The 9,944-nt window shown below is 39.5% G+C and overlaps 1 protein-coding gene across 5 annotated transcripts in view; it reads left to right on the top strand.

Annotated features, from left to right (window-relative positions):
* Positions 1 to 9,944, top strand: part of INPP5A (inositol polyphosphate-5-phosphatase A) — a 318,955-nt gene that overhangs the window by 184,674 nt on the left and 124,337 nt on the right. The gene's annotated exons all lie outside the window — the stretch shown is intronic.

Here is a 9,944-nt window from a genome sequence, read left to right as displayed (position 1 = left end):
AAATAATAATAATAATAATAATAATAATAATAATAATAATAATAATAATAATAATAGTTTATATTTTCCCACCTCTCCCAATGGATCGAGGCAGGATTACAGCTCGCTAAAATACACATAAAAACACATCGATAAAATAAAATAACAATTAATTAAAACTAGCTCATCATCAGGTGGAAATACGATAGAGTTATACAACAGTCAGAAAGATGGGGAATATCTCTTACACAAGGTCAGGTGGGTAGGCTCGCCGAAAGAGATCCGTCTTAAGTGCCCTCTTAAACGCCTCCAAGGAGGCAATAAGACGGATCTCCTCTGGAAGACCATTTCACAATTTTGGAGCAGCTATGGTAAAGGCTGTTTGGGAAGTCGATGTGGGCCTAGATGATTGGTGTTCTAATACATTCTTCCCAGTTATTCTGGGACTGCGGGCTGGATTATGTAGGAAGAGGCATTCCTGCAAGTAACTCAGGCCCAAGCCTTGTAGGGCTTTAAAGGTAATAACCAACACCTTGTATTGCACCCGGAAGCTGATTGGCAGCCAGTGAAGAGATTTTAGAACAGGTGTAATATGGTCAAACCTGGACAAACCGGTGACCAATCTGACTGCCGCATTTTGAACCAATTGAAGCCTCCGAACTTGATACAAAGGTAGCCCCATGTAGAATGCATTACAGAAATCCAAACGAGAGATTACAAGTGCATGTACCGCTGCTTCAAGGTCCTTTTGGTCCAGGTAGGAGCACAGTTGGCGTATCAACCGAAGTTGGTACCAAGCACTCCTGGCCGCCCCATCTACCATGAGATGTCAATTGTAACTATGAATCCAGGAGTACTCCTAAACTGCCAACTTCATCCTTTAGGGGAAGTGTGACCCCGTCCAGGACAGGTTGACAAACCTCCTTCCCTGGATATGGAATACCTATCGCAAGTACCTCAGTTTTCTCTGGATTCAGTTTGAGTTTGTTTTTCCTCATCCAGCCCTACCAACCCGAGGCAGGCATCCAGAGGAAAGATGCCATCTTTAGTCACTGCAACAGTGGGATACATAGACAAACCACATGACTCCAGATGATCTCACCCATCAGCTTTATGTAAATGTTGAAAAGCATGGGGGACAGAATGACACCCTGAGGGACGCCAGATGTCAACTCTCTTTTGGAAGAGCAGCTGTCCCCCAGCATCACCATCTGGAATCTGCCCGAGAGGTAGGAATGGAGCCACTGGAGCGTAGTGTTCAATGGTATCAAAGGCCACTGAGATGTCCAAGAGAACCAACAGGGTCACACTTCCCCTGTCGATGCCCAGACGGAGATAATTGACTAAGGCGACCATGGCTGTCTCAACTCCGTATCCCGCCCTGAAGCCGTTTTGAAATGGGTCCAGATAATAAAGGCAGGAAATTCTGTATAACCTTGTTGTAGAGCCTACTCACCTAAAACGAAATTCATACAAAAGCAAGAGAAGACTGACCCAATCAATATTTGAGGTGATTTTGGATTATGCAGAATTTGTTATACCTAAAGGGCTGTAGTTTGCATTCATTTGTTAATATCAGCTGCAGAGTTCCATTGAATGAGTGGAATTTAGATAAGTCTTGACTTACCAATTTCCTAGCATTTTAGTTGAACTTCTCTGACAGTAACATATAGATTTAGATCTGAGGCACTTCCTACCTCTCTGTCTTGGATTGAAGTAATAGTTTCCTAGGCAGGGTACAGACCGCTGCTTTGCGGCGGTCTGCCGCCGCCGCCGGTAGGTCCGCGGGGGAGCCGGAGCCTTCAGATGGCGCGGCTCCCGCGCGGACCGAAAAAGAAGCTCCAAAATGGAGCTTCTTTTAGAGTCGCGTTTGTGACGTAGCGAGGCGCCAGGGGTGCACTCGCTACGTCATAAAGGCTGCGACATGTACGGACGCTCAGCGTCCGATACGTAAAGATGGCGGCGCCCGTATGAACAGGGCGCCGCCATCTTGTACGTATTCAATACGTACTAGGGTTAGGGGGGTGCGGAAGCACCGGCCCTTCCTAACCCTAGTACGTATTGTATAGGTACTATTTGGCGGTCTGTAACCCGCCCTAGTTTCGGGTTTGTATATTGTCGTGCCTGTTCTCTAATTGAGTGTTGAGCTACATTTCAGGACCCATTCAGAGAATAACATTACTAGTATCATTCTCTGTTTTAGCAACCTCCCTCACCCTGGGCAGTTTTCCTTTGCATAGGCTGGGCCTTGATTTTCAGGACTGGTGTTTTTCAAGACTGGTAGCCTGTCAAAATCAAGAGCCCATGCAAAGGAAAACCACCCAGTGAGGTTTCCCAACAGACAACAGATCATTAATTAAATAGACACCCTGAGGTTTTGCCATTCAACAACAGAACAATACACAGTATATATACCCCACTCTCTTCCATGACAGCATTCTCTGAAAATGCTAGCCCTGTTGCTGGTGCAACGTCAGGAAAAAAACTCTTCTAGAACACCGCCTCATAGTCCAAAAAACCCACAAAAAACTATGGATGCCAGCCATGAAAGCCTTGCACTTCACATAAGACCCACTGAGTTTGATGGGATTAACTCCTAATTAAATGTGTAGTGATGCTGCTGCCTTAACAACCAGTGCTTAACAGCTTCACAAACCATGGCTATTTTGTATATCTGCTTGGAAAAATTTACATCAGCTTTACATTATTGTGTGTTTATACCCTATCTAATGTAACATTTATGTTCTTTGGAGGAGGGGGACGGTGTGCCCTTAGTTTAAGACTGATTCCTTTTCTTTTTATTGCTGCCGCTTAAGGATGATCTAAAAGTAATTACAATGATTGAGGCATAATGCCATTCAAAATAATTACAGCCCACTGCATATAAAAGTAACAAAACTTTCTGTGCTGATTTATGGCTTCTCTTGGCTGTGCATGAATCTCAAACGATGCCGTTGGGAGCAACACTCCAGATAATGTTAGGTCATTTTTAAAAAGCAGATTTGTGTAGTCTATCAGGGCTGAGTAATTTTTTCCCCCTCCATAGTGAGAAATTGGTTGTTATCATAGATCACCGATACTGCTCAAAGCTCTTGTGAAAGATGAATTAATTTCACTAATGCTTTAATGCAAACCTTTCATGGAGAAGGCTGTATGGTGATAACCTTACTGCAAACTCTCCTTTCTCAATGATGATTTATGTTGTCTTTTAGTAGATGAAACTGCCTGTATTCACAATCTGTCTGCTGGCTAAAGGAATCTTATTAACAGGAAAACTGGGAAGAGACTTAATATTGTATAAGGTGAAAGATGCTGAACTCATTTCTTGGGGCATTGAAGTGTCATATTCTGAAATCTAGATAACACCTTATTGAGGACTACAGATAATTGTGAACAGCTTGGATATTCGGCATCAGTTCACATGAAGGTGTATATATTCTTGAGAAAGATCAGTGCATTGAAACATGTGGTCGGAACAAGTGACAGCACTGAATATCTTAATGAGGGAATGGATTGGAGTGACAAAGCTGAATACAGTCTCTCTCCCTGAATCCCATTATGATCTAAGCCAGGGTGAGCAGACTATAGCCTGCAGGATGCATGTGACTCCCCATTGTCCCTTGTATGGTTCCCCAGCCCAACCAATTTTTGTTTTTGGTTGTTGTTTTTTTAAGTATTGAGACACACATACACACACCGCACACTCACCACACACACACCATTTAGGGATGATAGAGGCAATTTAACCATGTCTCCTGGCTTCGCCTAGCTTCTTTTAAGACAGAGGAGTTAATTTCAAATCAGAAGTGGTATCTGTTTCCATTCTGGTTAAGAAAAATGCCTCTCTGGAGCATAAAACTTGTTGTTTTCCTTCAAGTTATTTTCCACTTATGAGAATGCGTGAAACCTGGTTGTGATCTATTTTGCTGTTGTCCTCTTGAGCTAACATCCAAAGTGGGACTTGGTTCCCAATTTGAGGAGCAACAGAAAGAGTCATTTGGAAAGACAAGACTACATTGGAAGAAGGAAGGGAGAATGATCATGGGGTGAGATGTCTCATTTTATAAGAGTAGTAAGAAAAGGAAAGGAAAGGCCATGAATCTGTGCTGGGTCTGGAAGTGGACAGGACATCAAAATGATTGTGTTACTCCTATGTTGCACTGGACTGTACTTTACTGTAGATACCATGAAGTCAAAAAATCATCTTTATGAGCATTTACACACAAAAAAACAAAAAACTGATTAAGCAAGGTCCTCCTGACTTACTTCATAAATGACAGCCTTTCTGAGCTCTCTTGAAAAAACTCTGAAAGCTCAGAAAGTCTCAAGACCAATTGTGCTCAGCATTAGGTCTAAGCCTATTATTAGACAAGAGAGCAGCAGCTGAAGTGTTATGAAAGAATTTTTAAAAAACCAATCTCTATTTTTTATTATTATTGGATTTTTACTCCTAGACAGAGAGATTTGCAGAATTTTCTGTCACTTAAGTGTCAAAATAACTTGGCCAGCCCTGGGCCAAGGCATTCTACATCTTGACAACAGTGAGAAGAACATATTTACTATGCCATCCTATCAGCCCTGTTACCATTACTGAATTTCTCCTTCCTCCCTAAATTTATCCACAGCTAGATGGGAGCAAACCAGTAGTATGGAGAAATGGAGGTGGCCAAGATGCTGTTCTTACATTTCAACACATCCTGACAGAGATAGAGGCTTTATGCACAGAAAAGGACTGGTAGCCACTAAAGCCATTTCAATATGCTCTCTATAAACAGCCCCCACCAGCAGTCTAGCCACCAGGTTCTGACCAGTATGTAATCAATGCATTTGTTACTATGGTCAGATCTGATTTCTCCAAGAACAGGTTTAGCTGGCACACTAATTTTAATTGTGGAAATGCATCCCTGGCAACTGCTGAAACATGATCTCCTGGATCAGGGCTAGGTCTAAGAGTATGTCTAAGGTTCGAACCTGAGATTTCAGGGGGAGAGAAACCCCATCCAGCATGGGGCTGAATTCCCTGCTCTAGCTTCCAACTGACTAAGGGTTTAGATTGAACTTCTTTGCTCATTGACAAAAGGCACTGGCTTAGTACTGAAACAACTCCTTTGAATTAGATGGAAAGCAGAGACAAAAGTTCAGTGTCATCAGCATATCTGTGACATTGAACCCCAAATCTTCAAATACTCTCCACAAGCAGTTTCATTTATGTTATATATGAATGAATCTGGTATGACATTACAGGTAGTATCAGAATGTTCTTCCTATCCCCTCCCCTCCCCTTCACCCAGCAGCCTTCTGTGACAATGAAAACCTGCTCCAGAGAGTTTCTCCTCTGAGGAAAAAGGGATTGCATCCTTTCAAACTCTGCTAGCAGAGGCACATTATTGGATACTGTTCACAGTTTTACATTTGCCCAAGAACAATTCCTTGCTCAGAAGCATACCTTTGCTGAAGGGAAGCGTGGGAATCATATTAATCAGTAATTCGTTGTTTATTTTCTACTTATGATGACCCTAAGGCAAACTTATTGTGGGGTTTACTTGGCCAGCTTTGTTAAAAGGTGGCTTATCACTGTCTTTCTCTAATGATGCGAGAGTGTGACTTGCCTGAGGTCACCAAGTGGCTTTCCATGACCAAGCAGGGATTTGAACACTGGTCTCCATACCAGGTTGGATCAATCAATTCCTACTGGCAACAAATATGTTAAAGAATGAGCATTCAATGGAGAAAATTATTTTCCAACACCCATTTGCACTTATAAATTTCCAACACCCATTCGCACTTGTATATCCTAATCTCATCATTTATCTTTGGTATGGCTGGGCAGATTTCAGGCTTGTGGGATCCGGTTAATTGGTTGGCTGAAGCCCTGAGATCACCAATCAGAGCTAGGTGCAAATAGTGGCATAAATCAGGAGCCACACACAAAGAAATAGAATGCTCCTGGATGCATAGTTCAGTCCAAGAATCTGTGATCAGTACCAGAGCCAAATTCAAAAGTTTTCATGTAAAAATCAGTGCTTGGACTCCACCACCAACTCAAGTATTTTATTTTAACAAGGATGGTAGTTACTACGGTTGTTAGGAATCATATACTCTTACTGGTCTATTTCACATCACCCATAGATCATGCAGAAGATCCCAGGCTAAGCTCCATCGTCTCCAAATTATATAGCATCAAAACAAATAACTGATGGGTGATCAAACAAAAGAACAATATATTTGACAAAAAATATTACTTTGTCCACTACAACTATCTGACTGAAGTAGCAGAGTTTCTGTTTCTTCCCCACTGTGTAATGATCTGATAAGAACAACTGATGCCTGCAAGTATTGTTAGAAACCCTGTAAAAAAAAACAACAACCGACAATCACAAATTCAGGTAGAGGATCTGTTTTGAGAGAGGAGTTCAGATTTCATTGAGATAAAAATAGTTTGCAGTCTGTGGTTCCAGAGCAAAATATTGATTGCTTCTCAGTATTTCCTCATATTTAGCACATTAAAAAAGATTTACAATATTCTGTTGAGTTCTTGTTTTAGTTTATATTGGTTAGACATGCAGAATTAAAGATCCAGATCAACCTACAAGCATTACATTGGATTATCTTATTGTATTGTTTGAATTCTAGTAACTTGTTTGTCTTGTAAGACCACTGTGAGCCATTTACATAGAGAAAAATGAGCACAATATATAATGTTATAGCATCTCAGTCACAGTATTAGGTGTCTATTAAGTAGGAATATGTCTGCAGAGTTGACGGGCTTCACTGAGGGTAGCTTGTTAGCCAAATGTTGTGTAGATGTGACTCAGGCTATGAATCAAACATAAAATGTATTTGAAAATAAATCATTGTATATTTATTTGTTTTTCTTTGAACAACAAGAAGTAGAAAGCAATATAGGATCTTCAGTCAACAGTACTCTTATCAAAGCAGATCAGCAAAATTACAAATAATAAGATATGTTAGTCAGAGAGGCTTTGAGAAGAGTCAAAGTTATACCACACCTCTTGGAACTGTATATGAAAATGCCTATTGTATTTTTGAGGGGAAAGCTGTTTGACTCATTTGGTCACTAAAAACATTTTTGATCAAATTTTCCTACACATAAATAAAAAATTGGCATACTGTGCCCTCCTCCATCAATGATAATATAAAATGCCAAAGGTCTCAGAATATTCATCACATTCTCCCCCCCTCCCGCCTGTGACCCATTTCTATTTTAAATATCCGTTTCTTTTGCTTAGGGTTTGGTCCATTCCTGGCATGTGTGCAATTCAATGATCTCTTTCTACATCCCAGAATATCATGGGAGTATCCCTAAAAAGAGCACAGTTTTCCTAGAGTAGAATGTTGTATGATTCACTCAGCTGTCCCTTAAAAAGCACTCAATGTTACTGGGTTGACAGAAAAGACATGTCCATTGATCTTTGTGGTTACAGACCCCATTTATGTTAATTTGCTCATATCGGAACTCTGATTTAACAGACATTTTGGTATATTTTGGCCTGGGACATTTTCACTACTAGCTACTAGTAGTAGCTAGTAGCACTAGCTACTACTAACACTAGTACATGTTGAAATGTTAATTGGATGCTGGATGAGTAGGACTTTTTAAAAGAAAAATATATAATGGCTCTTTTTTTTTACAAAAAAAATGGAATGATTTTCCATTTTCATTCCTCATCTTGTTTAGACACAGTTTTGTATTTTCTTTTTTATTATTATTTCACCTTTCCATCCAAAGCTTGCCAACCTTACATTTGTTACATACATATATATATTTCATTTTTTTAAAAAAAAGTATTCTTCTTTGTACAATATATATGTTATTAGTTATATATGTCTAAATAGGGTTCCTTTCCCTTTTTAGTCTAGGTCTCAAACTTTGTTGATTTTTCCCATTTCCTTTGAAATTGTTACTCCGGGTTTTCATTGAGCATCATTGTTGGTTTGTCCATAAATCATTTAATTTTGTTAACCAGTCTTCTAACATGTGGGCATTTCCTCCTTTCCAATACTTTGCTAAAATTAAATGGGCTGCTGTAATCATATATAGCATAACCCCTATTTGGTCTTAGTTCAGTTTCCCTTCCAGTTCTTCTGTGATATTTAATAAAAATAATTTGGGATTTTTTTCAAAGTTTAGTTGAAAGGTATCCTGGATTTTTGTGTGAATTGCTTCCCAAAACTCATTTGTGACCTTGCATGTCCACCACATGTGGAAGTAGTTGGCATCTATTTCCCCACATCTCCAACAATTATATCCCTTGGTTTCATTTTTTTTATCCTTGCCACTTTTACAGGTGATAGGTGCCACCTGTAAAAAAGTTTATAATAGTTCTCAATTAAATGAACGCTTCTAGTGAATTTCAGATTTCCCCCCCCCCCAACTTTCTCCCAGGTATTGAAGGGTATTTGTTCCCCTATATCCTGCATCCATTTTACCATACAGTCCTTTACTGATTCTTCATTTAGTTCAATGTTTAATATGGTCTTATAAATTCTGGATACCATATGTTTTTAACCCATAGGTAAAAAAAAATCTATATCTTTTATTTCGCTTTCAATTCCCATCTGTTTCGTATCTTTTTTTGAATCTCTCTTTTAACTGGCAAAACGATAGCCACTGTATCTCTGTTTCTTCCTTCTGAAGCATTTCCAAACTTTTTAATTCAACTCTATATTTATATTTTCTATGCAGTGCAAACAGAGTAACTAGATATCATAAAATGACAATTGCAAGAGTAAGACTGTGTCAAATGCTACATCCAAAAACTTTTGTCAAAAATGTGTTTGTTTATTAATATTATTAAAAGAGAAGAAATCCTACAAAGCTATCCTGTTTCTACAAAGTTATAGAATGGGTTACATGGCAGTGTTTTACTTTATGGTCAGTTGCTTTTTATTTTGTGGGAAGTAAAAGGTCCTATGTATGAGAGTAAGACTACTTGAACATGAGGGAATCCTGGATTTCTCTCAGAACTCCTCTACAGGATTGTGTCCCCCCCCCCCACCATTCTTTTTCTCTATGCCAAATCCCTTGTTGTTCTAGAGAGTCTCCTTATTTTCAAGAATAGCTTGAGTGGGGGGAAGCACAACAGAATACAATAGGAGCAAAGTGTAAAAGTGTGCAAGCAGAATTTGGCTTGTAATTTTCTGGAGCCTTGGCCGTATTTGTTCTAATTGTGTTTTAATGTTTCATTGCACATTTTGTAGTTCCATTTCCTTCTGTGGCCTTTTGCATTGGCATTTTAATATAATTGTTGTTAAATTGACTTTTGTACATTTTGGTGTTTTGGAGCAAAAAGAAAACCCAATCTCTATGGGAGGGGGGTTGTTTTGTTTTTATCTTTAAACTTTTGAGAGGGTTTCAAGGACTTCAAAATAAGACCCCAAGGACCACCTGTGGCTCACAGGTTGCACTTTCCCTTGTCTTCGCTGTGCATGGATCATCAGAAATAAACCCATTTGAAATCTTGATTACTTCCTCCCAAGTGCACATAGGATTGCAGTTTGAATGACAGCTAATTTGAGTGCTGTTCATTTTCAAAAGGACTTGGAAAAGTAAAATATGTCACATGGTATTCTAAACTCTGGGTTTTCCTCAAAATGATCATATATAAGGTTTGAGGGGGAGGCTTTTTCAAGGGGAGTAGATAGATGCTTAACTTGCATTGAATTTTCAAAAAACCATGCACACCTGTTTTCTTTCCCCAGCTAGGCTTGAAGACTTGATGTAAGCCTTATGGGGGACAGAGGCAGGATTTATATGGGACAACTGGCAGCTCTTAAGCCTTATTGCACCCATTCATTCTTACCAATAAATGTCTCCCCAGCTGTTCTTAGCTCATTTATTCTTTTTTCAGATGGCTTCTGATACTAGAAGTAGCTTTGGCGAGGGACGGAATGATCTCTGAGGGGCATTTGCTAGACATGATCATAACCCTTATATACCACTG

This window comes from Sceloporus undulatus, chromosome 3, assembly GCF_019175285.1.
Source record: "Sceloporus undulatus isolate JIND9_A2432 ecotype Alabama chromosome 3, SceUnd_v1.1, whole genome shotgun sequence".
Classification (NCBI taxonomy): Eukaryota; Metazoa; Chordata; class Lepidosauria; order Squamata; family Phrynosomatidae; genus Sceloporus; species Sceloporus undulatus.
Note: the sequence above shows the minus strand (reverse complement) of the source record. Positions and strands in the feature narration are given on the sequence as shown.